The sequence below is a fragment of the Neocloeon triangulifer genome, unplaced genomic scaffold (assembly GCF_031216515.1).
Source record: "Neocloeon triangulifer isolate White Clay Creek 2 clone unplaced genomic scaffold, ASM3121651v1 ptg000008l, whole genome shotgun sequence".
In the NCBI taxonomy this organism is placed as follows: domain Eukaryota; kingdom Metazoa; phylum Arthropoda; class Insecta; order Ephemeroptera; family Baetidae; genus Neocloeon; species Neocloeon triangulifer.
Window position 1 is genome coordinate 2,640,767 of NW_026775550.1, and position 25,285 is coordinate 2,666,051.

The 25,285-nt window shown below is 34.1% G+C and overlaps 1 protein-coding gene across 2 annotated transcripts in view; it reads right to left on the reverse strand.

Annotated features, from left to right (window-relative positions):
- LOC132194999 (potassium channel subfamily T member 2) overlaps positions 1-25,285 on the reverse strand; it is a 128,238-nt gene that overhangs the window by 96,787 nt on the left and 6,166 nt on the right. The window lies entirely within an intron of this gene.

Genomic DNA, 25,285 nt, shown 5'->3' on the forward strand with positions numbered 1-25,285 from the left:
ACCAAATCAGGGCTGCCAACGCGCCCGCCCGCCCGCTCTGCACCACCACGTCTCCTGCACCCCCCATCGATCCGCACCAGCCCCAGCAGCTCGCGCAAAACGTGCTCTCCGCGCGCCGCCCCCGAACCGCCGCCGCCGCCGCTTCTCACCGATATTCTGCGTGTGCCGAAAAAAGCCGAAGATATAATGTGCGTGGCTGGAAATAGATCGGACGAACCTGCTCTGCGGTGGATTTAATGGACGCACGGATTTCTCCGCACTCGAGACGAACCCAGATCGATTTGCATTATCGGAAGGAAAAAATATAAACGAAAATAAAAATAGGTTTCAGCGAAAGGGAAATACAGTGTGTACTGTATTGCAACGTTGAAGAGAAATAACTCGGAGAACGTGATGGCTAAATTGTTCTCCCTGGCATAAAAATTTTAATTCCTTTTCCAACAAAGAGGACAGAATTTGGGATCTGTGAATTATTTTAATGTTCCACCAAGTTCTGACAAAACTCTGAAACATGCACTAAAGGTTTAAAATATTTATAAACAATTTATAAAAAATAAAACTAATGCATTTATTTAATGCTTTGACAATTATGCCCAGCATTTTATAGATTTTACTTTTACTAATTTTTAAATAAATGAATTTAAATGAAAATAAATTTGATATACATTATTTTCTCAATCATTTTATGGTAAAATGAAGTATTAACTTAAATTATCATTTAATTTATATTTAAAATAAAAAATATATAAATAATTAAGTGTTGGCTGTTTAAATTCTATTAGAAATTTGATAAAAACCTATATCATCATTCCGTGTGTTTGTAAATGAATTTGACTATGATATGCCAACACAATGAGTTAAAATTTAATATAATATCCTTCAGAAATTTTGCAGAAGAATATTAGTAAAAATAAAATTACAATGTAAAAATTAAGTGAACTTGAGTGAACCTAATATAGGAATCATCAATAAAAAACAGAGCAAAATTATCCATGTAGTTTTTCGTGCGTTCCATTTTATGTTTGTAACTTTGTACCAAAAGGATTTTATGTATATACGGCAAATTTACAAAAATAAAAAAAAACGAACAGGAGGAAAAATATGATAGAATTTAATATTCTTTTCAACACCGCAAATACCAGCCTTTGCAAATGAAAAAGCCCGTGTCTGTGTTTATTTCGCTGGCAAATTATAATTGGGCCGACGTTTGCACGTCCGCACTGAAAATCAATTTTCAGAGGGAGAGCATACTGTGTGTCATTTTGCGTTCTAAAAGAGAAACGGAGCGAAAACTGCTTCTGACTGACGGATCCTAATTTTTCATCCAGCTCATTTGCTCGCGAACTGCTCTGCGCAGCCGACCAAACCGCGAATCACTTTCTAGACTAGCCCGCCAGACTTGCACGCTAAACCGGCTGCCTAACCGTCCTTTTCAAGGGCGACGAACGTGATGTTTTGCCGAATGGAGAAGAGAGAGTCAAAGGTGCCGTGCACTGAAAAACGTTTCCGCCTTGCCTCGTGTCTCGTGTGTTGTAAAAGTAAACCCCAGCCATAAAAAGTTGCCCTCTATAATTTTATGTTGGCCCCGAGACAAAGAATCCCACTTGACACTTGATGGTGATGGTGTTTTTTAAGTGGGTGATAAAAAAAAGACAAAAACGGCGTTTTTAAGAATGGTTTCAACTTAATATTCCCGTCATTATCTTGAAATAAACTGAAGATCAGATAGAAGTTGAAATTTCCATTAAATTATATACAACTTTTTAAATTCTTCTTGCGAAGGGTTCCAAATTTTCAAACTTTATGAAATTTTATTAATTGATCTTTATTTCGTACAAGTTCAAAGGTTTTTTTTATTCAAATATTAGAGCCAACTCATCAGCGGCAGACATAAAACCAACTGAAAAAAGCTTCGCTTTGAAAACTTATCATTAATTGTAACAAATTTGGCCAAAAATTGTAATTTAATAGAGAAACATGTAAAGAAAAAAAAAACAATTAGAATTTCAACTTTTGAATTTGTTTGTTTGCCAGAATCTTAAATGTGACAAAACTGATATAATTTAAAGAATTTTTTTAGAAATTAAAAATATTATTTATTTCTCCTATCATGTTTGTCCTGAATTATTTGAAAATTATCATTTTGAATAATTTTTTTATAATTTCTATATTTGTTTTAATATTTTTAAATTTTATAAGTGCATAATTTCCCCACCATTTAATACAACTTAAAAAACATTATAAACCGTCAATTACGTCTTGATGAACTAAACATTATGCAATAACAAAACATCACACTTCCTGCGATTTGCGGTTTCCCGGCCTGTTTTTATCGCATCAGTTTTAACACGTTTTGATGCGCCATTAAACAGGTCTTTAAAATCCGTCTAACGGCGCCGGAGTGCTGTTCTGTAAGCAGCGCCGGGCCAAAGCTTTTGCTAACAAACCTTCAAAATCATCAAAGCAGAAGGAAAAGCACGCGCTGCTTTGTTCCGTGTTTTGGCCAAATGCCCAAATTGCAGGTACAGACCACAGAAGCAACGCGCCTGCTTTTGCACACAAACAGAAAAAGCAACTGCACGTCTCTCTTTTTGAGGAGAGCAACAAAATTTTACAGGGAGCCGAATAACCCAGGTCCGTGTTTTATGGTAGAACGAGAGGAGCATGTTTTTGCGTTTTTGCTTCGGCCAAAGAGTGAAATTCGGTGCTCCAAAATGAGCTTTTTCGGACCCCGGTGGAGATGATTTATGGATATGGGAGTCTCGAATTTCCAGGTCAAGCCAAAATATAGATAACGTGTTTACTTTTTATATGCTTGTTTTTTTAACATTCATTTGGAGTTTCATCTTGCGTGTCATAAAATTTTTTGTTGCTAGCAGATCATTTAGCACAGTAAAAAAATCGAATAAAATGAACAATATTCTAATTCAATTTAAATTTTATTTTACTTTTGCAACTATTAGTATTCCCTGATTTAATCTCAACTAAAGACCTCTAATATTTCAAATAAAATTTACGTGTTATTAGGGATCACATATTTTTTATATAAATTCACGAAAAAAATATCATTTTATTCATTAAATTATTATTATTTTAAATTTCAATTAAAAATTTTAAATTGGAAAAAAGAGAAAAAAGGGTTTAAAACTAGCAGATGTCTGCTAAAACGACCGACATCAAAAGTGACACAGGCGCCGCGGCAAACCCACACTATCGGAAAAAAAGATCGATATCACAAACACTTTAAAATTTTAACTCTTGAATTATTGCCACATATGCTACTTGCAGAGGGAGGGAAAATTGCTTGAGGAACAGTTTTTAAGGGCAGGTGGCAGGTCGTTCCAAGGCTTCACTATCCTGAAGGAAAAAGCGCCGCGACCAAACTTATAGTTGCCCAAGGGTGGCGCTTTTTTTAGCCTAATTTTCAAGTTTTTTTTCCTAGTTATAAAAATCAATGCATTCCTCCTCGCTGATAAACATGAAATTCAACAAAGAACACTGGCGCGTCTTTTGGGTGCTTATCAGCCATCGGCATTGCTTTAAAGTAATTTTTAGTAAAAAAAATCACTTTTTTTAGCCTAATTTTCAAGTTTTATTGCTATAGTTACAAAAATCAATGCAGTCTTCCTCGCGACCCAGCAGCCGGCTGTGCACAATTGAGCGAGCGGAGCGCATACATAAAATAATTTAATCTACTCAAAAAATTTTTAATTATTGTTTTAAATCTGTAGAAACTGGCAAATTGATCTAATTGTAAGTAATAAAATTATATTATCTTTGAAAAATTTTAAAGTATGAATTCCTGTCACTTTGATTTGAGTTTAGTTTTAACTTAAATTATATCAGAAACTAATTTACATATAATGCCATTTCTATCATCTATGCGCTGAAAAAGAAGACTAAAAATGCAATAATTTGGCCGTTGTAAAAATATTTATTATATATTATTTATTAAGACATTAAAAAAAAAAAATAAATAAATAAAAGCATTAAAAATAAGGAAAATGCTATTTAATTGTTTTACAGATGAGTTTTTGCTTTTAAAATAACAGTTTTGTGCTACCCAAAACATTCCAGCTTGAAAGCTTTAGGCTATTTTCAGAAATAATAGCGGAACACAATCAAATCCCCGACTATCACAAGGACCAGAGAGGGAAAAAGAGAAATTTGTCGCAAGTCATTAAGCGGATGACAAAGTTGGGCGCGTCCAAAAGCCATCCAACTATGGCAGAGTGATTTTGTGTCAGTCGCAAAGCGGCTTCTTGCCTTTTGAAGTGAATGAAAAAGTGTCCGGCAGAAGCAACAGCTCAAGATAAACACAAGTAGTGCGAAAGCGTTGCAAGTTTTGCCGCAGATAATGTGCACCCCCGCTTTTGGGACTTCCCATAACATTACAATGGCCTAAAAGTGCGAGCTGCTCTTCATATTTCGAGCAACACTTTGGGGTAGAGATAAGGAAGGGAAGGTCCCCCTTTCAAAGCTGCGGGCGAAACATCTTGCAGGGAGAATATAATGCGATTTGCCTACGCACAGATTTCGGTATAAATTTTCCCACCGCAGTAAGTGATTATCCTGTGAAATTGTTCTAGTCTGCAAATAAATTTTCCACCGCATGTTTATTCTGTGCCAACATCATTCGGAATTTTCCGCGTTGACTGCTGAAGCGGCATTAAAGCATTTTCGCGAAAATAAACCGATCGTATAAACGGTTATTTGCGGTCTCGTCGTTTTGTTCTCTCTCCATAAAATCAGACCCGCCGGTGCAGATCCAGATTGTTCGTCCAACTTTGCGAATGCCTTTTTCACTCTCTTCGCCAAATTGCCATCATACAAAGTTTGGCGATGGTGAAGTGCTTAATTGAATAAGTCTGGTGATACGATCGAGATTTTTATTGACAAACAATAACCGAGTGCGTGCTGAGAATTGGGACAAGTTTTTCGCTTCAGGACACTTTTTACGTGGTTAGAAAAAAGTCTATCTCGTTGTCAATAAAACTGTTTATAACTTTCTTGTGTGCTTAATTTTTTTCAATCAATCCTAAACAATCCTTCAAATATATAAAGAATCCGATTCAACTCTCCTATCACTCTATAGGTGTTGTTTTCAGAAGTGATAAAATATATTATTAAAGGCTGATATTATATTGGATTTGTAGAAAATCAAAGCAATTAAAAGAGCTGAAATTTAAATTAGAATTATTTTGTTCTCACATTATTCAATACAAATTAGAGGCTCAAGTAATAGTTTGTCTCCGTCGGCCTAACTTTTTTATTTATCATTATTGTTGTTATTTTTTTTTAAATATGATCAGAAAATAAAAAAAATAGGAATAAGTTTTGAATAAAATAAAATTATTAAATCATTAAGGCCATTATTTCTTTTTTCTAGCTCGGTCATCAAATTTTGAATCATTGCAGACTTGAATAACTAATTTTTTTTCTTTTGCTATTGTTGCGTAAAAGTGTACTTTCAACGTCCTCTGCACTCCATTTTGCTGGGCTGCATAATCTGCGCCAGCATTGTAGCTAAAAACTTCTCGTGATTTTTTAACTCTATGAAAAAGATGATATAATGTATGATCTTGAATTTTATGTTTTCCTAACATTCAAACTGATTCAAACCAGCCCTTTAATTGATTTAACAAAATTCACTTTCTCAGAAATTGCTCTATTTTGGCACCACATAGAGCAGATAAATGTCATAAATGAAATCTGTCAAACACTTTGGTCACGCAGTGCATTTGGTCGTAACACGAGTCCATTAATATCCGCTTCGTCATGTCAACGTCCGACAGCTCCAAAGAGACCCACGTCATCCAGCTGCACGGACACGGACAAAGCGTCGCTCGTTCACTGCAGCATTAGCCGAACAATTGCGCATAAATTGTTGCGGACAAGCGCGAAAACGCACAAATGTGCCTTCGCAGCACATTAATGTCGTGTGGGACCTAATTAATTGGACCGTGCTAACCACCCTGGTACAAATTATTCGCATCCGGCTGACGACGGATTATCCCCGAGGAGGGGATTTTGGTCGAGGAAAACGAAATGTGTATAATTTTGCATGCGCGCGTGTGCACGTCACCTCATGCGAATTGCCCGACGTAAAAAGCCGAGCCCAAAGTGTGTACGACTGAGGGGATGGGGGTGTGCTTGGTGACCTGTATACTGCCGCCATGAGACACGCACAAAAACAGACAAAGTTGCAGTGAAACGACGCGACAAGGACGCATTAATCGAGATTAGAATTTATTACGAGAGGCGCAGGGATGAATTATGGAACTGCTTGTGAGTTTAATTAAAAAGTTATAATTCATCAACTCGTAACAAGAAAAACAAATTTTGTAAAAAAAAACACACACATTTTGAAAAATAATTCTTTTAATAGGAAAAGTAAATTATTTTATGTAATTCTATATTGTATTATATCTGGATATACTGTATGTTTATGTTGTACACGAAAGTGTCTAATAAATTCCTGATGATTAATAGGAAAAATATTTATTTAAATAAATTATAGCAACTGCTCTTCTCTCATTGGAGTTGTGAGTTTATTTATATATCTGCATATTTTATGGCACTTTTTACAATGATGAAATGTGACTGTTGCATTTTTTATTTATTTAGTACTAAAAACTTACTTTATGTGATGTAATGCGATAAAAATATAAACAAGAACAATAAACACATAAACAAATGCTACGCTTTAAAAAAAAACCTTGCAATCTCCTGAAACTGATGCTCTTTTTTGCTCAAAATACGCTTAAAATGTGAATTTTAGGCAAAAATGTAAAAAATAATAGTAATACTTAATAGTTGGAAAGTTTAAAAACTTAAAACGTCCCTATTTTTTGCTTTATTTTTTTCCCACTTTTTTTTTTTAAAATGTTGTGATGTGAAACGATAAAAGAATTGAATTAATCTATTTGGAAGGAGAGTTTCTAGTTTATTAGGTAAAAAATATTGAAAGTAAAATGGATAATGTAATCATTTTGGCAGCGCAAGATACCTTATAACTTATAATTCTATAAATTTGTAATAAATTGTGTGCTTCAAAATGTCCTTTTTTATAAGCATAAATTGTTTAATTAGAGGTGAATATATTTTTCATCCCCATTGCACTTTTACCAACGCAAATATCAAAATAATTATATTTATTTTTCCAATACCAAAGAATACCAATATTTCCAATATGTCATCATATTACAGAGTGAATAAAAAATTAATCAACAAACCGAGCATGATGAGAGTTATTGCCGATGAAGTATTCTTTATCATATCCCTTTTGTTTATCATTCAAGCATATCGATCGGCCTATTTTCTGTTGTGTGCCGGGTTCGTTCATCCCTCTCCGCTGTGGAGAAAAGCAGCGTGGCCCGGGCGTAAAAACATTTCGACGGCAGGCCTTGGGCGCCGACAAAGCGCGTTTTAATCAGCGAGATGCGAATCGAGAAATATATACAAGGCAGAAAAGAAGAGAAAGACCCTGGGCTGTTGAAAATTATCGTCAATGCGCGCGTGAGCGTTTCAACCAAATTAAATTCTCCAAATGCCAAGAAGTTGCGCTAACTCGCTTGGTTATTAATTCTTACAGTCCGGAGCCAAATGCGTTGGAACAATCTCACTTTATGACAAGAAGTAACAGTAAAACTTGAGGTCGTAAATAACCTCTGGGTCAGGAGAAAAGTTTCAGACTGACACTTCAGTCCTCAAATGAAGAAATAGCGCTAGATGAAAGTTAATTTATAAGATTTGTTGGAATTCCTGCAAACATATTTTTTTTCATAGAAACCATTTAACTAGAAGAAAAATTCTAGTAAATTATACTAAATTAAATATTCCTTAATTGTTTCAAGAAATGGAAGTTTCAGAAATAGAATAAAAATTGCTAATATAACGAAATTTTTATTATTATTTTTATTATAATTTTGTTTAAATCCATAAGTTCCAAGGGGTGCTGTAATAATCAACTGTCAAAATAAATATCGAATGAGACACAAGCTTAAAAAGTCAAACAATAATACAATTAAAAACGCGCATTAAAGAAAATTAGTCAAAACTAGGGACAAATCTGTGATCAGCTGTAAAGAGCATAAATTAGTACAAGCGCTTGTTAAATTTAATTAATAAAAAGCATGGAAAATAAAAAAGATATAAATCTTGGTTAATTGCGGTTAATTGTGTGTTCTTTAGCATTTCTAGTGTAATTATAAAAGCGAGTTATTTTCTCTCTAAATGCTAAATTATCCTCAATTACTGAAATAATTGCCGAATGAAAAATGCGATAATTAACCTTTAATTACGCAAATTGTGGAAACCACAATTACGCCCATATTTCACTCATCATGCACCCCGTAATTAAAATGATTATATGGGTGGTACTGCCGCGTGGCCACTTTCGTAATTGCGAGAACGGAGAGAGATTATTACACAAAAGGCCTAAGCAAATAGAAGGCTCATCCATTATTTTGCAGAGTCGGCGTTGTAGTGCGAGAAGCGTAATTAAAAAATTCCTCGCAAAAGTTGGTCACTGCCTCAAGCCGCTCTATGGTCTTCATTTTTCCTCCTCGTCGGAAAAGTCGAGTGCCACGGTAAAAGTGGCTCCATCTCGAGCGGATTTCCCCAACTAAAACACAAGGGATGAGAAAGTTTGGCAAACATTATTTCCCTTTCGGTGCTCATTAGCAGTGGGGAAACGCGAAAACTTTTCCGGCAATGAAATTATCAGGGCTTTTTATGGCAGTCGCGCCCAGTCTTATCACCCTTTTCACTTTTAATTAGTCTTTTGCGTGAGGAGAAATTTAAAAAAAAAAAATAATAATATTTATGTTAATTTTTAATGCAGTTCAGACGGTCGGGTGGATCGCATGCAAAATTCAAAAGGTGAAGAGTTTCGTGAAGCACGCAGTTTTGCAATAGAGTCATTAATTTTAAAAACCGTTCCGTGAGAAGCATGGAAAATGGAACAGTGACTTTAAATAGAGATTTCCGGATGGACGTTGAGAGAAAATAGTTGACCTCTCTATATGTATGCAATTATTTAAATTCAATACTTTTTGCTTTTCTCTAGGCTGAAAATTTGTGATGACATATTGCAAGAAGCAATAACATTCATATTTATTTTTCACAAATGAAGTCTATAAATAAAAACAAGACAGAGTTGATATTAAAGTGAGAAAGTCAATAAAACGCGGGCACCCTGAGAAAAATCCGCGCCTAGTTTTTGCAAATCGACCTTTGATTCCTACGAAGATTATATTGAATTAACTCAAATGATAAAAATTTGAAGTTATACACAACAAAAATTTAAATAATTTTATTATTCTAAGTAAAAAAAATTTACAGTATTTTAAAATACATTGTTTACAAAGTACATGTTTTTTGTTTATTTACTCTTTATTTATTAAATTTAACTATTTTTTAATTTTAATCATTTTAATGTTTGAAATTTTAATATGATTAAATATTGAACATCCATCAATTAACAAATCTTATACTTTCTGCTTATATAAGTGAATTTTTTTTATAGTATAAATATTTTCCTATCGCACTCTCTTTTACAGATGCTTAAAGTTTAACAAATGTATAGACCGCTGTTCTTTAAGTGTCTTTAAGCGTTATTTTGTATGTTAGAAATAAAAATATTAGTTTTTTGAAACAAAAGTTTGTTTGTAGTTAACAATAAACCTGTAAGCGCTTTTTCTTTCTCATAAAAAACCGTGTCGTTGCAAAGTAACCTCAACACCCCAGTTTAGAGTGGAAATGTCAGAGGTCGCGTCAATAAACACACAACACGTTGAGCCAGAGGCGAAATTCATTACAATGACGAAAAGCTCATCCTCAGCAGTGTTACCGAGGCAAGTCCTCGTAGCTGCTTCAGGTGATTACGTGATAATTGATTGTGTCGGTGCTTGTCAAATTGGGCTGCGAGAGTTAATTACGAGCCGAGAGCAAACATGCAAGGGTTCGTCCCTGGAAAAGAAAATCCGGAGGCGCAGCTATTTGATGAACGCATAAAGAAGAGCCGGCAAATCGACAAGCCGATTAATTAGCTTTTGGCCTTTGACATTTCACAGAGGAGCCCTTTTTGCTCGGTTGAATTCATCATTCCGTCGGGATTCATTAAATCCGAACGAAAGGGTAGCATTGTTTTTGGTTCGAGCAAAAAAATATAAATTGACTTTTGGGTTAATGTAAAAAAAAAATATTACACTGAGTGAACTTCCTTTGTGTGAGTTTAATTCTCTGTAAAAAAAAAAAAATATTTTTGGCATATTGTGAGTTGTGAGCAAGTAGCGTTTCTAACTTGATTTTTCTATTTAATATTAATTATTTCCCATAAAATTTAATTCAATTGTGTAAAAATAGTTCAAGTTCTGCTGATTTTTATTTAGTATTTATCTGGTATTTATTTGTTTAAAAATTTATGGTTGAATTCTACTGATTTTGGCTCGTCTTGAACTGCCATTAACCTGGCTTCTAGTAACACTTTCTGTAATGAATTTTGATCCCGAAGAAAGCTCAAATAAAGTGAAGAAAAATTATCTTTTTCCTCATTGAAAAAGTTTTTTTTTATTGAATAACAAAATTCAAACAGTTTATTTCATTAGTTTCATCTCTTGTTTTATGAACAGGAAAGATCAAAGTTAAAAGACATACTTGCAAAATTTAAACAAAAAACAGAATAACAAAATTTTCAACTATAACGCAGTCTTTTTTATAACCATTTTATCACTGCGTGCATAGCCATATTTTAATCCTACCATTTCTTTACAAAATTATAATTTGGAAAGATCGAGAAGTTGCTTTTGTTTATTAAAAAGATAAATATATAAAACGGTGATCAGTTAAATCACCAAAATTAAATGAAATTTGCTGATTCATTGAACTGATGAATAAAATACTGCAGTTTCAATTATTTTATTTCCTGTCAAAAAATTTTATGTCTCAACTGACTCATTTTTATCCAATTTAACCTAAACATTTTAGCACCTTCATCACTTTTCGAGACAAATTGCCAACGCCAGCAACGAAATGAATAAATCTCCTTGTGTAATTTGGCAGCAAACTTTCCGCGACCGAAATTAAGCTCTTTTCACACGCTTCTCGACACTCGTCGAAATTAGCCTCGTTTATCAGAGCTGAGGGTTGAAAGTTTCCACAACTCCTTTCCATTTATTTCTCAAAGCCGAGTTCCGTCAAATTCGTATAAGAGCGGCGTTGACAGGTGCGTGAGAGTTGCCAACTAACAAAATCTCTCCTGGCCAGGTGCTCTCGCACCCAAATCGCTTCTCAAGCCCCTTAGCTCGCACGGTGTAAATTCCGTGAAATTGCGTCCACGTGCCAAGCACACTGAAAAGCAGCCTACTCGGAAAACAACTAAAGAAAGGCAGGCGCCTTTTCTCCCCTTCACCAGAAAATGAATAATATAATATGTAGTAACAAAAGAAAGATTAGTGAGATTGTTATTTGTAAAATATTAAAAAAATTGCTTCACTTTTTAACAAAATAATATTTCTGATTTTATAATAAATTTAAAGTTTTTTTTTATTAAATTGATTTTATATGTTTTAACATATATAATTATATTTACAAAAATTTTAAATAGCTGTACCATGAAAATTGTCGAGGATTATATAAATCATCAAAACTTTTTTTTATTACATTTGTAATAAATCCTATAAATTTTTATCGACCATGCATATTATTAAACAATATAGATATTAATTGATAAATTCAATTGTTCTTTTGCTACTGCTGACAATTGGGCATGCTGGAATGTCTGGAATTGATTAATTTTATAAACTAAATAAGTAACAGCAATAAATGATAAACAAATAAATTAATAATGAATGATATATTAAATTGTATCACATAAAAGATAGCACGACAGTGTTTAATAAATTTCTGATGATAAAAGATATGAGATTTAAATGATGTGCATGTATTATTTTGTGAAAAAATACATTTTCAAGAGTCAATCTAATGTTAATTTTTAATAAGATCTCTGCTGCCTCAAAATATTCGTATCAATGGCAATTAATAATATTATTTGTTAATTTGATATAGAAAAAAATTATTCTATCCGTCCCATTAAACGTTAAGTAGAAAACATAGAGTGACAAATTATGGTTCATTGAAACAATTTGAACACAACCCATCAACCTTCCTCCTCCTACGCATGTAAAATTTACATTTTAACACAAACACTTAGTCTCGTCACTCAAATACACCTTAAGCGTTTTGATACTTAGCAAAGGGAATCTCAGCAATTTGCATGCAAATGATCTGCTCAAATCTCATCTCACAAATTCGGCGCCTGCACCGTTCTCGCTCCACCTCGCCGTCGAGGGTTCTTTTTCGACAGCTCTCTCGGCTGTCTTTATTAAATTCCCCACGCAAAGCGTCTCTTCAAATTGCAAATGCCATCCATATTCCCACGTGAGCTGGCTGGTGCTGGCGGCGGCGGAAACAACCAACATACCTGTTGAGTGGGCGAGTGAGTGATGCGCGCCCATCGATTTTCAATCTGCATCCTCGAAGCTGTCGGCTGTGCTGGGCACGTTCCGCTCCCTAAACCGCATCCCCCGGTTGCTTGGGGATGTAATATTGGACGGATAAATATGGTACCTCAAGTCACCCCAATCACAATACGGATGCGACACATTCATCGACACTTCATATTCAACCAGCAAAAAACTCTTCCCTTCAACAGTGAATTATGTGATAAATCATTCTGGATTCAAGAAGAGCACTTAAAAGGTATTAAATTTAATTGACTGGTTTAATTTAACATTTAAAAAATATAAATTGCAGATTTATAAAAATCATAAACTGTAAAAAAAATAAAATTAATTAAAATTACAAAAAAACCTTACTACAGCACAAATCCCCACCTAATCATTATCAATAAATCTTAACCAGATCCTACTTCCTATACTTCTAATTCCTAATACTTTTCAGTTTGTCTTTTTCAGCATCATCAGTCGCCGCTAAAATAAGTTTATGCTAGCGAAAATAAATGATGCTTGATTTTAATAAAGACGAACAAAAAAAAAATAATAATAATAATAATAAAAGACAAAATTTAATGGCGCCTTCTGCGCCACTAAAAAGATCACAGGCCGACAAGACTTTGTCTTGGCCTGACCCTAAAAAAAAAAAAAAAAAATTGATTTTTTTAATTGTACAAAAATGTCATTTAATACATTTCATCGTTTTTTTTTCTCGTTAATGATTATAGTGTTGGTAATGTATGATAGATAATTCATGAAATAATAAAAATGTATGGCATCCAAGTTAGAAAGAAAGAAAAAATGAATGTAGGATTTTAATAATGAGTTTTATGTTTAATCACGAGATAAAAAATAAAACGGTAAGTTTTGTAGAAAATTACTCTGTGCACAGTACTTTGTTTTGGAACTAGCAAAACAAATTTTGAAAATTTCGTTTTTTATTTCAAATTATTAACAGGAAATTATTAAAAAATTTCAATGTCTTCCTTTATTTTTCGAAAGTTTATGATGAATAATTGTAATAACATTTTAAATCACAGACTACATAAATTTTAAACCGCTGCTTATGTTTACTTCATTATATTTAATTATTTTTACTGAATAAGCTTTTAGTTTTCATTTAAATCATCACTCAATTTTGCTAATAATTTAGAGAAATCAAGGTTTGTTTTTTTATCCAAAGTATATTTTTATTCCGCTTTCAGAATTGCTTGTATGAAAAAAAGAGCTCAGAAAAGGGAAAAAGGAAGCACCTCTCGCAGAAAAAGATTGGCTTGAGGTGATGTTTTTGAAGTAAACAGATTTCCCTTTTTTTCATAAGGCGATAAATCGTTTATCAGCAAGTCGTGTTTGCGTCACGCGACAAATTCTCAACTTGCAATAAAAATCAATGAGGAATGATGCTCTAGGCGAAGAGGTGATTCTGCTTAAACAAGTTGCGAGATATTTGCAACGGCAGCAGCTGCTGCGTCTTGTTGATGTTATTTCGCGAGAAAATGCTCGCAGGTGTTTTTGTCTGCAAAAGTTTTCTTTAAAAAGCAAGAAATTTTTGCTGAAGAAGGCAGATTCATCGCTTCCGACGTTCTTATTACGATTTCGTTCCCTCGGTGGAGTTGGGAATTGGGATTAGGAAAGGCGAAAATGGCTCTGGCTGGCTCTTTTCCAATGAGAGCGGAAAAAGGTGTCTTGGCAAAGAGAAATGGAGCCGGCCGTCGCCACTTTCCGGCAGATTTATAGGTGAAATGGGATGAAATTTCCGCATTGTTTGAACTAGAGCGCTCAAATAGAGCTAAAAGTGGAGAATTTCTTTCATGAAATTGATAAAAAGTTTGGATCCGGAATAAAAAACGCTTTTCAGTACATTAAGAAATTTCTCACAAATCTCAGCACAAATTTGTGTTGAGTTGAATCCATAAAAGCAGATTTTTAATTCACAATTAGTGAAAGACCACTAAATGGATAATGTAATTTTTATACATATTAGACAAGATTTCATTATTTTATTATTTACATACAGTATTATTGAGTCTTATTAAAGGAAAATCATGTTCATGAATTGGAAATTACAATTTCTTCAACGAAATAAGAGATGTAGATTGCAGGGTAATGCGGCAATTAAAATCAGGATTTTCTTACATTTATATTTTATTTTTTTCTTTTTTTAAATAAATAAATTATTTTTAACCTTTACAAATGTAAAAATCCTTGAAATTTAAAGTGGGCTTAAGCTCTCATTGGAAAAAATAAAAATATAAATAAACCCATTAAAGCAAACTGCGTACGATTGGTGCATTAAAAACCTAGAATTTCGCAATTTGCTCTATAATTTTTTATCAAAGTTAAAACAGTTTCAATTTTTATTTTTTGTTCAATAAAAATATTACAGCACCTGCCTTAATCCCACAAACCAGTCAGGAGCTTTTCGGTGCCTGCCAATTTCACCAGCAGCTAATTGCACTTTGGAACTTGTTGTTGAAAGCTTGGCATCGCATTAATTAATCAGCCGGTTAATCCAGTGCGTGCGAGCTGTGCGAAAATTGCGGAAAAGCGGGCTGGCTTTTGGCCTCTGTCGGTTTTCACTCTATAATAAACAGCTCCGAGTGCACTCGCGTTAAATTGGGCTCGTGTTACGCACTGACCTGTAATTATTTCGCTGCTGATTGTGTGCGTAGGAGTGCGACTTGATTAAAACGGTCCGTTCGCAATCCTACACAAATAAAACGTGGACTGCAGAGCATGTGCGGGTCAGAGAGGGTTTTCGCCCTTCGCTCTTGCTCGGCCTGAAAACAATGCGGGAGGCCAATTCTGAGCTCATATCATGTCATTTCGCTCGGGTGCTTCTGCAAATTTCCGGCTCAATATTGATCCCATCAGCTTTACATGGTCAATCAACAGCGGCTTATGGAATGGACAGAAAAATTTTTTTCCCTGCTTGGTAATGAGGTAAAATAACAATTTTATGTTACATATTACTATAATCAAAACAGTTTGTTGTATACGAAACTGGTATGAATCTCTGTTGCGGATGAGCAATAATTTAAATATTAATACTTAAAACACATCCCAAATAATCACAATTTATTAGCTTAATAATGTAAAATTTGGAATTTTTTCTTCCAAAAAAATTTATTCTTTATTTATAGCCATAGTTTTTTTTTCATTTTGTAATGATTTATGAAAAGAAATAGGTGTTAGCTTAAATATAGCGATTCAAAATCAGATTCAATTCTAAATTTTGCAAAAAATAAAAATAAATTGCATAATATAGCTGATAATTAAAAAAAGAACTCATTTGATTGGAAACGGGAAGTAATTATTTGTTTTTATGTAATTAGAAAATTAGAACGTGCTATTATATTTTAAAAATTTCTTCTTCCATATTGTTTAAAGCAAACTGAATATATCAATTTCTCGCAGCAATTTGTTCCATCAGTGATGGATCGAGAAGCGCTATCGGCGTTTCCAAATAATAATTAATCCGCCATCGCACAAATCCCCAATTATATTGGCCATTAAAACTTTCTCACCCGATAACCAACGACGAGGAAGTTAGCCGCAAGTTCTGAGAGAGCAAAAGTAAGTTTGCCAGCTGCAAATCTCAAAGGTTGGCGCGAGCATTATATTTGAGCGTAATGGCCCGAGGTGGAAAGTCTTTGTTGATGGGTGCGTGGGCGCCCTGGGAATAACCCCCGGCGGATCTGACAAGCCGCTGCTAAAAGCAGACACAAATCGGACCCTCGGGCGCTTCCACTCGGCACGCCCGGACTCAAACCCGCAGAGCCGCGAAACGCTTTTCCATCATCTGATGCATGACTGTGAAGTTCATTGTTTCGGGCAGCAAAGCAAGCACGCTAAATAAACTTTTCCGAGGAATCTCTTCCTTCTTTGTTGTATTTCACTTTTCCGTCTTTTCAGTCACTCGGAAAAGAGAGATAAAAAAAATAAAAAGATTTTCAAGAGGAAATTGCCTCTACGAACAAAACATCGCTTCTTGGAACCGGTAGAATATTAATTAACTAATGGGATTTTAAAAATTTATAAAGCAAGCTCGACAGCCTGAATTCAAATTTTGAAGTTTATAATAAAATTAATAAAAAGATGCATTCAGCCCTTATGTTTGCTTTTGTCATGAAAATTAAAAAAAAAAAATTACTTCAACATTTTGATCTTCAATAAATTTTCAGGTAATAACAATAAGCTCATTATCGATTTGTAATTCAACATAATTCAATTAACTGTGATTGGACATAGGACACTCAAGGTCACTAGGCAAATACCAAGAAATTCTCACTTCTTCCTTAATCATCATCTTTCGACTGTATGAGTTTAAATTATTTTATATGATTGTTAACAATATCCTGACGTTTACCAATAATTCAGTTATAAACCGATTTAATTTTTGTAAAAATATGCAAAATATACAAAAATAATAATATTATAACAAAACAAAATAATATTTAATAAATAAAAGAATATAATTATATCATATAATATATTTTAAGTAAAAACTAGTAAGAAATTGTTAAAGTAGTAAATTATATAATATAATGACTGTTGCATTGTGGCTCTGCTTGCTGACTTAATACATTTAAATTATGTGTGGTCAATTAATTATTTAACTTTTCGACGCACTAAAATTTTCCCTCCTGCCATGATTAAGGACCGCTAGCAATTAAACACAATTCATTATTCATTTTAATTAAACTTTCTTTTTGTCACCCAAAAGTGGGAAAAAGGCTTCGCCGGGTCGCATCTGCCCACATATTTATGTAAGTACATTAGGGGCGAGGGTACATATTTTTCCGTATCGTGGACGGCACCGTAGAAACCGCATTTGACCTTTCTAAATAATGAGTGGATGGTGCGCGTCGGCGGCTGCGGTGGTTTTGTTCACAGCGAGCGGACCCACTGAATTTGTCCAACAAGGAAGGGCAAAAGGAAGGGTGCTTGCACTAACAAGCTCTCGACCAAGCCGCTCGTAATGCCACGGAATATAAAAGAAAATACACATTTCCTTTGTCCTTATTATTCGCTGCGTTCCGCGACCGCAGCAAATAAATTGAGTGCGAAGCAAAAATTACTTTGGATTAACTCGGATTTCGTCACGGACGCAGATCGTTAGGCGATGCGTGATTCGGCAAAAATGCTCCTCCGTCTTTTCTTGATTTCATTCATTTTTTTTCCGCCGCGAAATTGCCATTGTGTTCGCGCACAACTCGTTTTTCTCGGTTCGTGCCCGTGCACCACATTTCCCGGTTTTTTATGCTTTCTGCGCTCAAGTGGCAATTCGGAATCGCACACAACGCGGGGAGCTTTCACCGTTGTCAGGAATGCCCGCACTTAAAATCCTTAGGCAACCTGCACGACAGCCAAGTGTGGCACGTTGCATGCAAAGTTTTGAATAATATAAGGCGCTGCTAATTGGGATTGGGGAGATTCCTGCAAAATTTTTTAAACAGAAAGAAATCAGTATTCAGAAACGGAGTTTTGAATTAATTTTGTTGGTCTTCTTATCAGGCAGTAATAATAATGGGAGAGTAATGTTTGTTTGGTAAATTTGACAATAAATTATTATAAACGATTATCAATCTATTATTAGTGATACAACATCCTACGTCAACAATGATATTACTAATACAATATCTACAATTAAGAGTGAAAGTGGTTATATTAAATTTATTATAATATTTTTTGTTAATATTTCATATTTTTATCTAACAAAAATATTGGGAAATGCTAATTTGGTGTGTATTATTTTTAATTAATATATTTTTAAAATATCACAAGTTAAATAAATAATATCATTTTGCTTTATAAAAAGATAAAAAAGTTATAACTAATATTACAAAATGTTCTTGTTTATATTTAAGCATTAATAATTATTTATTCTACTGTATTAAATATTATCAATAATGATAACTAGGATAACTACATAACATGAACTAAAACGTTATGCAAATTAAAGGATCGTTAAAAATCACATTTAATGGCTCTTTTGACAGAAAATCAATGAAATCTTCATTAGTTTTCCCGGCCACGTCTTTGGTTTCGTTACAAGAGCAGGCTCTAGGACAAGGAAAACAAGATAAATGCCGATATTAATTAAGAGACGGGAAAAAAAGACGAAATAATAAAGAACTCTATCCTTGTTTCGCGTAAAATGTCTGTGCCGCAGCAGTTCTCCTCTTTCTTTTGCTTTTCCTCGGAGGATCAATCAAGACCACCATCAGCAGAGGATCACATTTCGCTCCAAAATAGACGCGAGCGTCGTGCCGCAAATGAAAAGAAATGGCTCTTTTTTTTCGCAAAAAGTTTCGGTCGGCACGAGGCACGGCACGACCCAACTCTTGAAAAACTGCAAACTTCCCTCCGTGTTATCTTTCGCGAAAAGTGGAACAGCGTGGTATGTATTTTATATCTAGCGCTGTTTTGATTTTACGGCGTGAAATCGGGAAGAGTTATCGGCGCGAAAACAGGGTAAATCTTCAGAGTGCTCGAGATTGCTCTGGGAACGCTTGTATATCTCTAAGCATAACTCTCTTGTGAAACATAACAGCGCTGCCGTAATGCATTTTTCATGACTTCGCTTTTCTTGATTGTTTTCTCTGTTTATTCCCTGGATTTCTAGAAAATCTTTTTGTTGCAACGAATGCAAAAACACTGAAACACAATATTTCATGTAAAAAATACCAAAAAAAAATTACAGAGACACTTTTAAAATTTTTCAATCAGTTTAAAACTGCTGATTGCGTGAATTTTATTATTTTAGGGTTCTTTTCTGAATTTTTTTAAGTTCAAAGCAAATATGAAACATTTTATTGAAAATACGAGATTTTTATCACTCGTTTTTAACACGCAGTACTGGGAGATATTTTTGAAAATAAGATTTTTATAGAAAATCTGTTTTGTCCCGCGTCTTTTAACTTTCACGGTCGATAGTCTGGATTGATATTTTGCTTAATTACATCTTTCTTTTTGTAAAACTTATTTTGCTTTTTTCTCATTTTCTTTTTTGCAAGATTCTCTAATATTTCTTAATCAAAAAGCAGATCAATTATTTCAGTCTTGTTGATTCTTTAACTTAAAAAATATCTGTTTTAATTAAAGTAGCGCATTATTTTGATTGGGGATATTATTTGTAAGGTCTAAAAAAAATAAAATAGATGTTATATTTCTAACCCTATTTATAATATTGCATCTGAAAATTTACTTGATAATTGAGAATTAAAAGTTTTCATATTTAATCTTGATGAAATCAATACAAATTTTGATTTCCAGCTCCATCAGATGCTTGAGTAAATTTATAGCAATTATATTAATTTATTTTCAGTAAATAATCTAAACAAATAAAATAAAGTCTACTTTTATAATTGAAATAAAATAAAATTTTTTTGAAAATATTTTTTCAATTTCAATAAAATAAGAAAATTTTAGAACTACTTTGCCATCAGTCGCGAAGATTAATCTGAATTGTTCCCAAAAATGTTTACCGCTCTTTGTTCAAAACAAAATTTTTAACTCATAGATCATTTTCACCTCAATTTCATTTTAAAAATTTATAACATTTTTCTGTACCCAGAAGGATCTCTTTTTGCTACTTAGATTGTAGATTTCCCTGATTGGATGACTTTTTTCTCATCCCATTTTCTCAAGCTTATTATTACTGATATGGTTATGGTTCAATTCGGCAACGAGGGAGACATTTTCTGGCTTTTTGTTCCAATCTCTGCACTCTATGGAATTGAAATGCGACGGCCGTGCGTCTTTCTGATTTCGCACCGACGTGAAAGGGTGGTGGAGCATTTCAAAGCCATCCTCCCGCGAGAGAAAGAGAAGACGAGACGCACCAAAATATTCAATTTCCTCAACTCGAAATAAATTTGGAGACCCGAGCAGGCAGAAAGGAAACCCTTTAAATATTCGCAATCGAAATTCGGGCGAATGCCATTTTCCGAGCCAACAAAAACAATCCTGCTTAATGAAGCAACACACTCTGCGGTGGTTGTAAATGAATAATGAAACTGGACGTCATACGAGGGTAGAATTACGCGGCTTTTTCCTGCGGGATTAAATTTTAGCCTTTTCCCGCCAAGTGTGTGGATCGTTAGAGGCACCGGGACATAAATTTTTTGACAAATTTCGGCCGGCAGCAGCTGCAAAAGCGTCACCAAATGATGTCGGCGCACCGGCTGCGCGTCACGTTCCGGATTATATTGTTTTTTGATCCCTTTGTCCGACTTTATTGACAAATGAGAAGAACATCAGCAGACAGTGACATAAACGCAAAATGCTCGTGACAGCTTAAAAAGGTAAAAGGTGGAATTGTATTGATCGCTGGCGCCGTGTGATAAACGACGCTGGAACTTGTCTAGGTCCATAAATCAAGATCCACCCCAACATTTTCTTAACCTATACAAATGGTTAGAGTGAAAATGATGATCTTTCCCAAAGATTTTTTATTTTGAGAACCTTCAATTATTAAGGTTTGAAACAATTACAAATCCAGCTTAAATTTTCAACTCTATTTATGATCTTGCATCTAAAAAATTAGTTGATAGTAAATTTCTTCTTAAAAACTTTTAACTAAGTCAAACTTTTATCATTAAACTTTAAGTTAAATAAGGATTAGAAGTTTTTATCTTTAAACCTGATGAACGCAATAATAATTTTATTTTCCAGCAGCTCTGTCATATAAATAGTTGTTGGTGTAAATTTTGAAATCATAGTCATTAATTAGTAAAAAAAAAAAAAAAAAAATTTAATAATTGAAATCAAATTATTTCGATAATATTTTTTTAAAGAAAATAAAATAAATATAATAAATAATAACTATGATACTCAATTGCGGCAGTTGCAGTAGCTTCTAAACTATAAAATTTTAAGCATTTATCCCAATTTTCTACTGTTAAATTACAAGAATGAATTGAATGTTGTAAAATTTACCATTGAATTGTTATTTTTGGCAAGAATTTAAGTGATTCTTTTAGATTATTACAAAATATAGAGATTTCTTGGTGAAGTAGTTTTTTTATGGCCTAATTTTAAGTTCTTTGCAAAGCTTATGAGCTCTTTGTAACTTCAGGATTCGTTAATGGAAAGAGCTTTGCCCATTCTCAACTGACCCAAATTTTAATCCTGATGGTTACTCTCTTTTCTACGAGCTCCGCGTTGCAGAAGAGATAACCGTGACTAATAGACAGTTCCCATTTACACCCTAAGTACGTCTGCCCTCCACTCCGTCTCCGGTCTGGGGCCGCACACAGATCTTAAGATGCGTGTTCACGTTTTGTGCGCGCGAGCTTCATCGACCAAGAAAGCACTCGACAAGCGCGGAAAACCACCCTTATACGCAGTGCCAACCCCATTATATTACATAATACTACCGTCTTTTTTTTTTGTGTCAAGCGAGCAGTAAAAATGGGACCGACCTGCATTTTTACCAAAAGCGCAAAACATTTCCCTGTGTGAATAAATTTGGTATGTATGTTTGTTTCTTTTATATTCAGTGACGTCGTTTGAAGAAAAGCAAAAGTTGCTCAGCGCCCGTAACCTTTTGCAATAATAAATGCATGACCCGTGATGATCTCCGGGACAAAAACTTATGTTAGCCAATGTCAAATTTCATTGCGGAATTAAATGAGAAAATGTGTAAGCCGTTTTTCCAAATATAAATGTTTAATTTGTCCGCAGCTCGCGTGCGTTTGTTTTTTCATGCAATGGCACATGTAATTAAAAATTCAATTAGTGGCTTTCAGAACAAAGCCGAGAGCATTGAAGAGAGAATTTGCACGCATATTCACTCCTATATGAATAATGCAAGCAGCGAAACTCGGTAATAATTTATCACCGAGGCGCTTTATTCCTGCATTTGCCTCAAAGTTGTGCGAAAAAAAACTTTTTGGCTCGATTCCACACACTCGAGTGGAAACACAAACAAACAATACAACTCTGAGAATCACCATGACAAGATGTTGTGCCTGAAACAATTACTGTGGTAAATTATAAACTTTACGACAGACACACTTTGCCACAAGTTTAGGCAGTTAAATTTGATTTTGAGCAAGTGAATCTTGTTGTGTTAGCAATTTAATTAATTAATATTTCATCTTCAGGCTGAGATTTTAATTAAACAAAAACGTTTTTACAAGTCTTGTTCGTTTTTCTAGAAAATATTTTATGCTCTCAAGCAATAGGAACTAATGGAGTTGCAGAATATATGTATTTTTATATGGATCGTTTTACCATAACATGTAGACAAAAAATTAGGTCGCTCTTCCTTGCTCCAGTGAGTCTCAATTACATGATCCTCTAGAGATCCGAGTTTTCTCTTGGCAGAAAACGAAAAAAATAACAACGCAGAGTGAAAGAATGAACACTGCAGTGAAAATTTTCAGCAAAATTTGCCATGAAAATATCTCATAATCACTGACTGAGGGATTTCGTTGAAATTCTGTTGGAAAAAGCAAGGCTTTATTTTTCTCTAATAGACTCTGGCGTTGGTCGCCGAGTTGCTATAAAAGTCCAATCACTTTTTATAGACTTTCGGTGCTCTTAAAGTGACTCAGCAGTTTCAGCACAAAAAACGATGGGGCGCCGAGGAAGAATAATCAGTTTAAATTTAGGTCATCACGTGATTTACTATGGTGGTGTTTGCACGTGGATTTTTTTATTTTGCTTCTAAAAAATGCACATATTTTCGTGCACGCGGTTGGTAAACATACTGTGAGTTATCTACATGCATAAAGGTATTATATGCGCATGTCAGATAAGGGCGCATAATATATTCAACTTTATCGGAGGCAGGAAAAAAGCGTCTTGATTAGGGCCGCGCTGCTTATTTACGAGAGACCTCGCTGCATTATTCCGAGAGCATAAACACGCTTCGCGATTTATTTCCTTTGCCCGAAGATAAAGGAGAAAGAATTTTCCAATAAAATCCGAGCCCCTTCACATACTTGATGCAGAGGCAAACACGACGTACGTGGGCGGAATAGAATCAGGCAACTGCAAAATTCACTTTTCTTGTTCTCCATCCGCGTGTGTACCATGACGCGGACCGCGAGACTAGAAAATCCTGTATTCATCGACATGGAAACAAACGTCAGCAAGAATCATGATATTTGCATATTACACAGAGCAGCGGAAAAATGAAAAAAAAAATAATCATAATCATAATTTTTTTACGATTAACGCAAAATATTTGTTGAATGCAAGAGAAAATTCAATTTATATAGTAATAAATTTCCATTCATTTCAGAATTATTTGCACAAACAAATTAGTCAAAAAAAGCACTAAACTGATATTTATTTAGGAAATTTGCTGGACTTGCTGCATACAAATATTAACATCTTTAAATTAAAAAAGTTCTTGTTTCCAATAATTTTAGATTTAAATTTTTTAAATACATTTTTTTACGTTAACATGATAAAATTAGAAAATGAAAAATGCGTTTGTTTAGTATTTAATTTATCTAAACATTTTTTGCGACAATTTTGCTGCTAGATGAAAAATATCAAGTTGGAAGAAAATGTATATTGATTATTTTTGCTTGTCTTTTTGTTGTGACGTTTTGCTGTCCTGTCTCACGTCTAATGCAAACAAATCACTCCAGCTGCCACTTTTGAACCACTTAATAGCAAAACGAAAATCAATCACCATTATATTTATCCAGCAATATCATGCCAAGCTACCCTTCTTTTTGTTTGAAATCTGAGTCGGCAATTTTTTTAAAAAAATTTTCACTCTGGAAATCGATTTCGAGTTAATATGGCAATATTTTTAATGGAAGAAACGTGAATCACGTGCAAATTATTCTGATTGAAATCGTTCCTTTTTGTTCTGGATTTTACTGTTCGGCAAATAAAATCCCTCCGCATTGGGAACTTTTGGCAAACCTCCCAATGCCGTTTTGAGCCGACGCCGGGTCTGATGGAAAATGACGCGCACTTTGAGGGTATTTTGAAAACCATGGTGGCGAGATGACGGTCGTTTTGTTTCATGCTTCACGCAAATTCCATTTGGTTGATTGCGTCGGGTTCGACCCTTCAGAGCCATTTCAGCAGACGAGGCTTCAAGCGTCGCTCTTCGTCTGAACTGCAGAGTCGATAAGCAAATTGAGGTTGAGATTCGAAACCAGACCAAACACCAAACACTTCAGGCACGATACTGTCGGCTCACATACGTATCAGACAGGAAATTAACCCTTGCTGTCACCTATTTTAATTAAATATTCATGATAAAACTTTTAATTATTATTTAAAATAAGACTTTTCAAAGAAATTCGTCACCTGAAAGCATTTTTTCACGTAGTTATCATTGCAATTTTGATTAATTTTTAACGTCAACTTAAAGCTAAACTTATTTATTCCATGAAATATGAAGAAATGAATGCACGTTTTAATTGAACTGTTTTGAATTCAATTAATGTTTTTGCATAATTTTTCAACATTATCAAGCTAAATCAATTGCATAACAGAAAAATTAAAGGTATTTTAATAAGTTTAAAAAATATTTATAAAAAAAAGGATGTGGCGATAAACACGCTGTTTCAATCGTCAAAGCACAACAGATAAGAGCAAAATGTCATAGGGTCAAAGACAAGACAGGGTCAGCAGGGTCACTAGATGAGCAGTGGGAATTCCGAATCATTAAAATTATATTGTATGCGTCCCCGCTGAAGGCAAACACAATGTATAACAATGAGAAAGAAAGAAATTTGAACATGTTTGACGTAGCAATAATTTTCATTTGTACTACAATAAAATTTGCG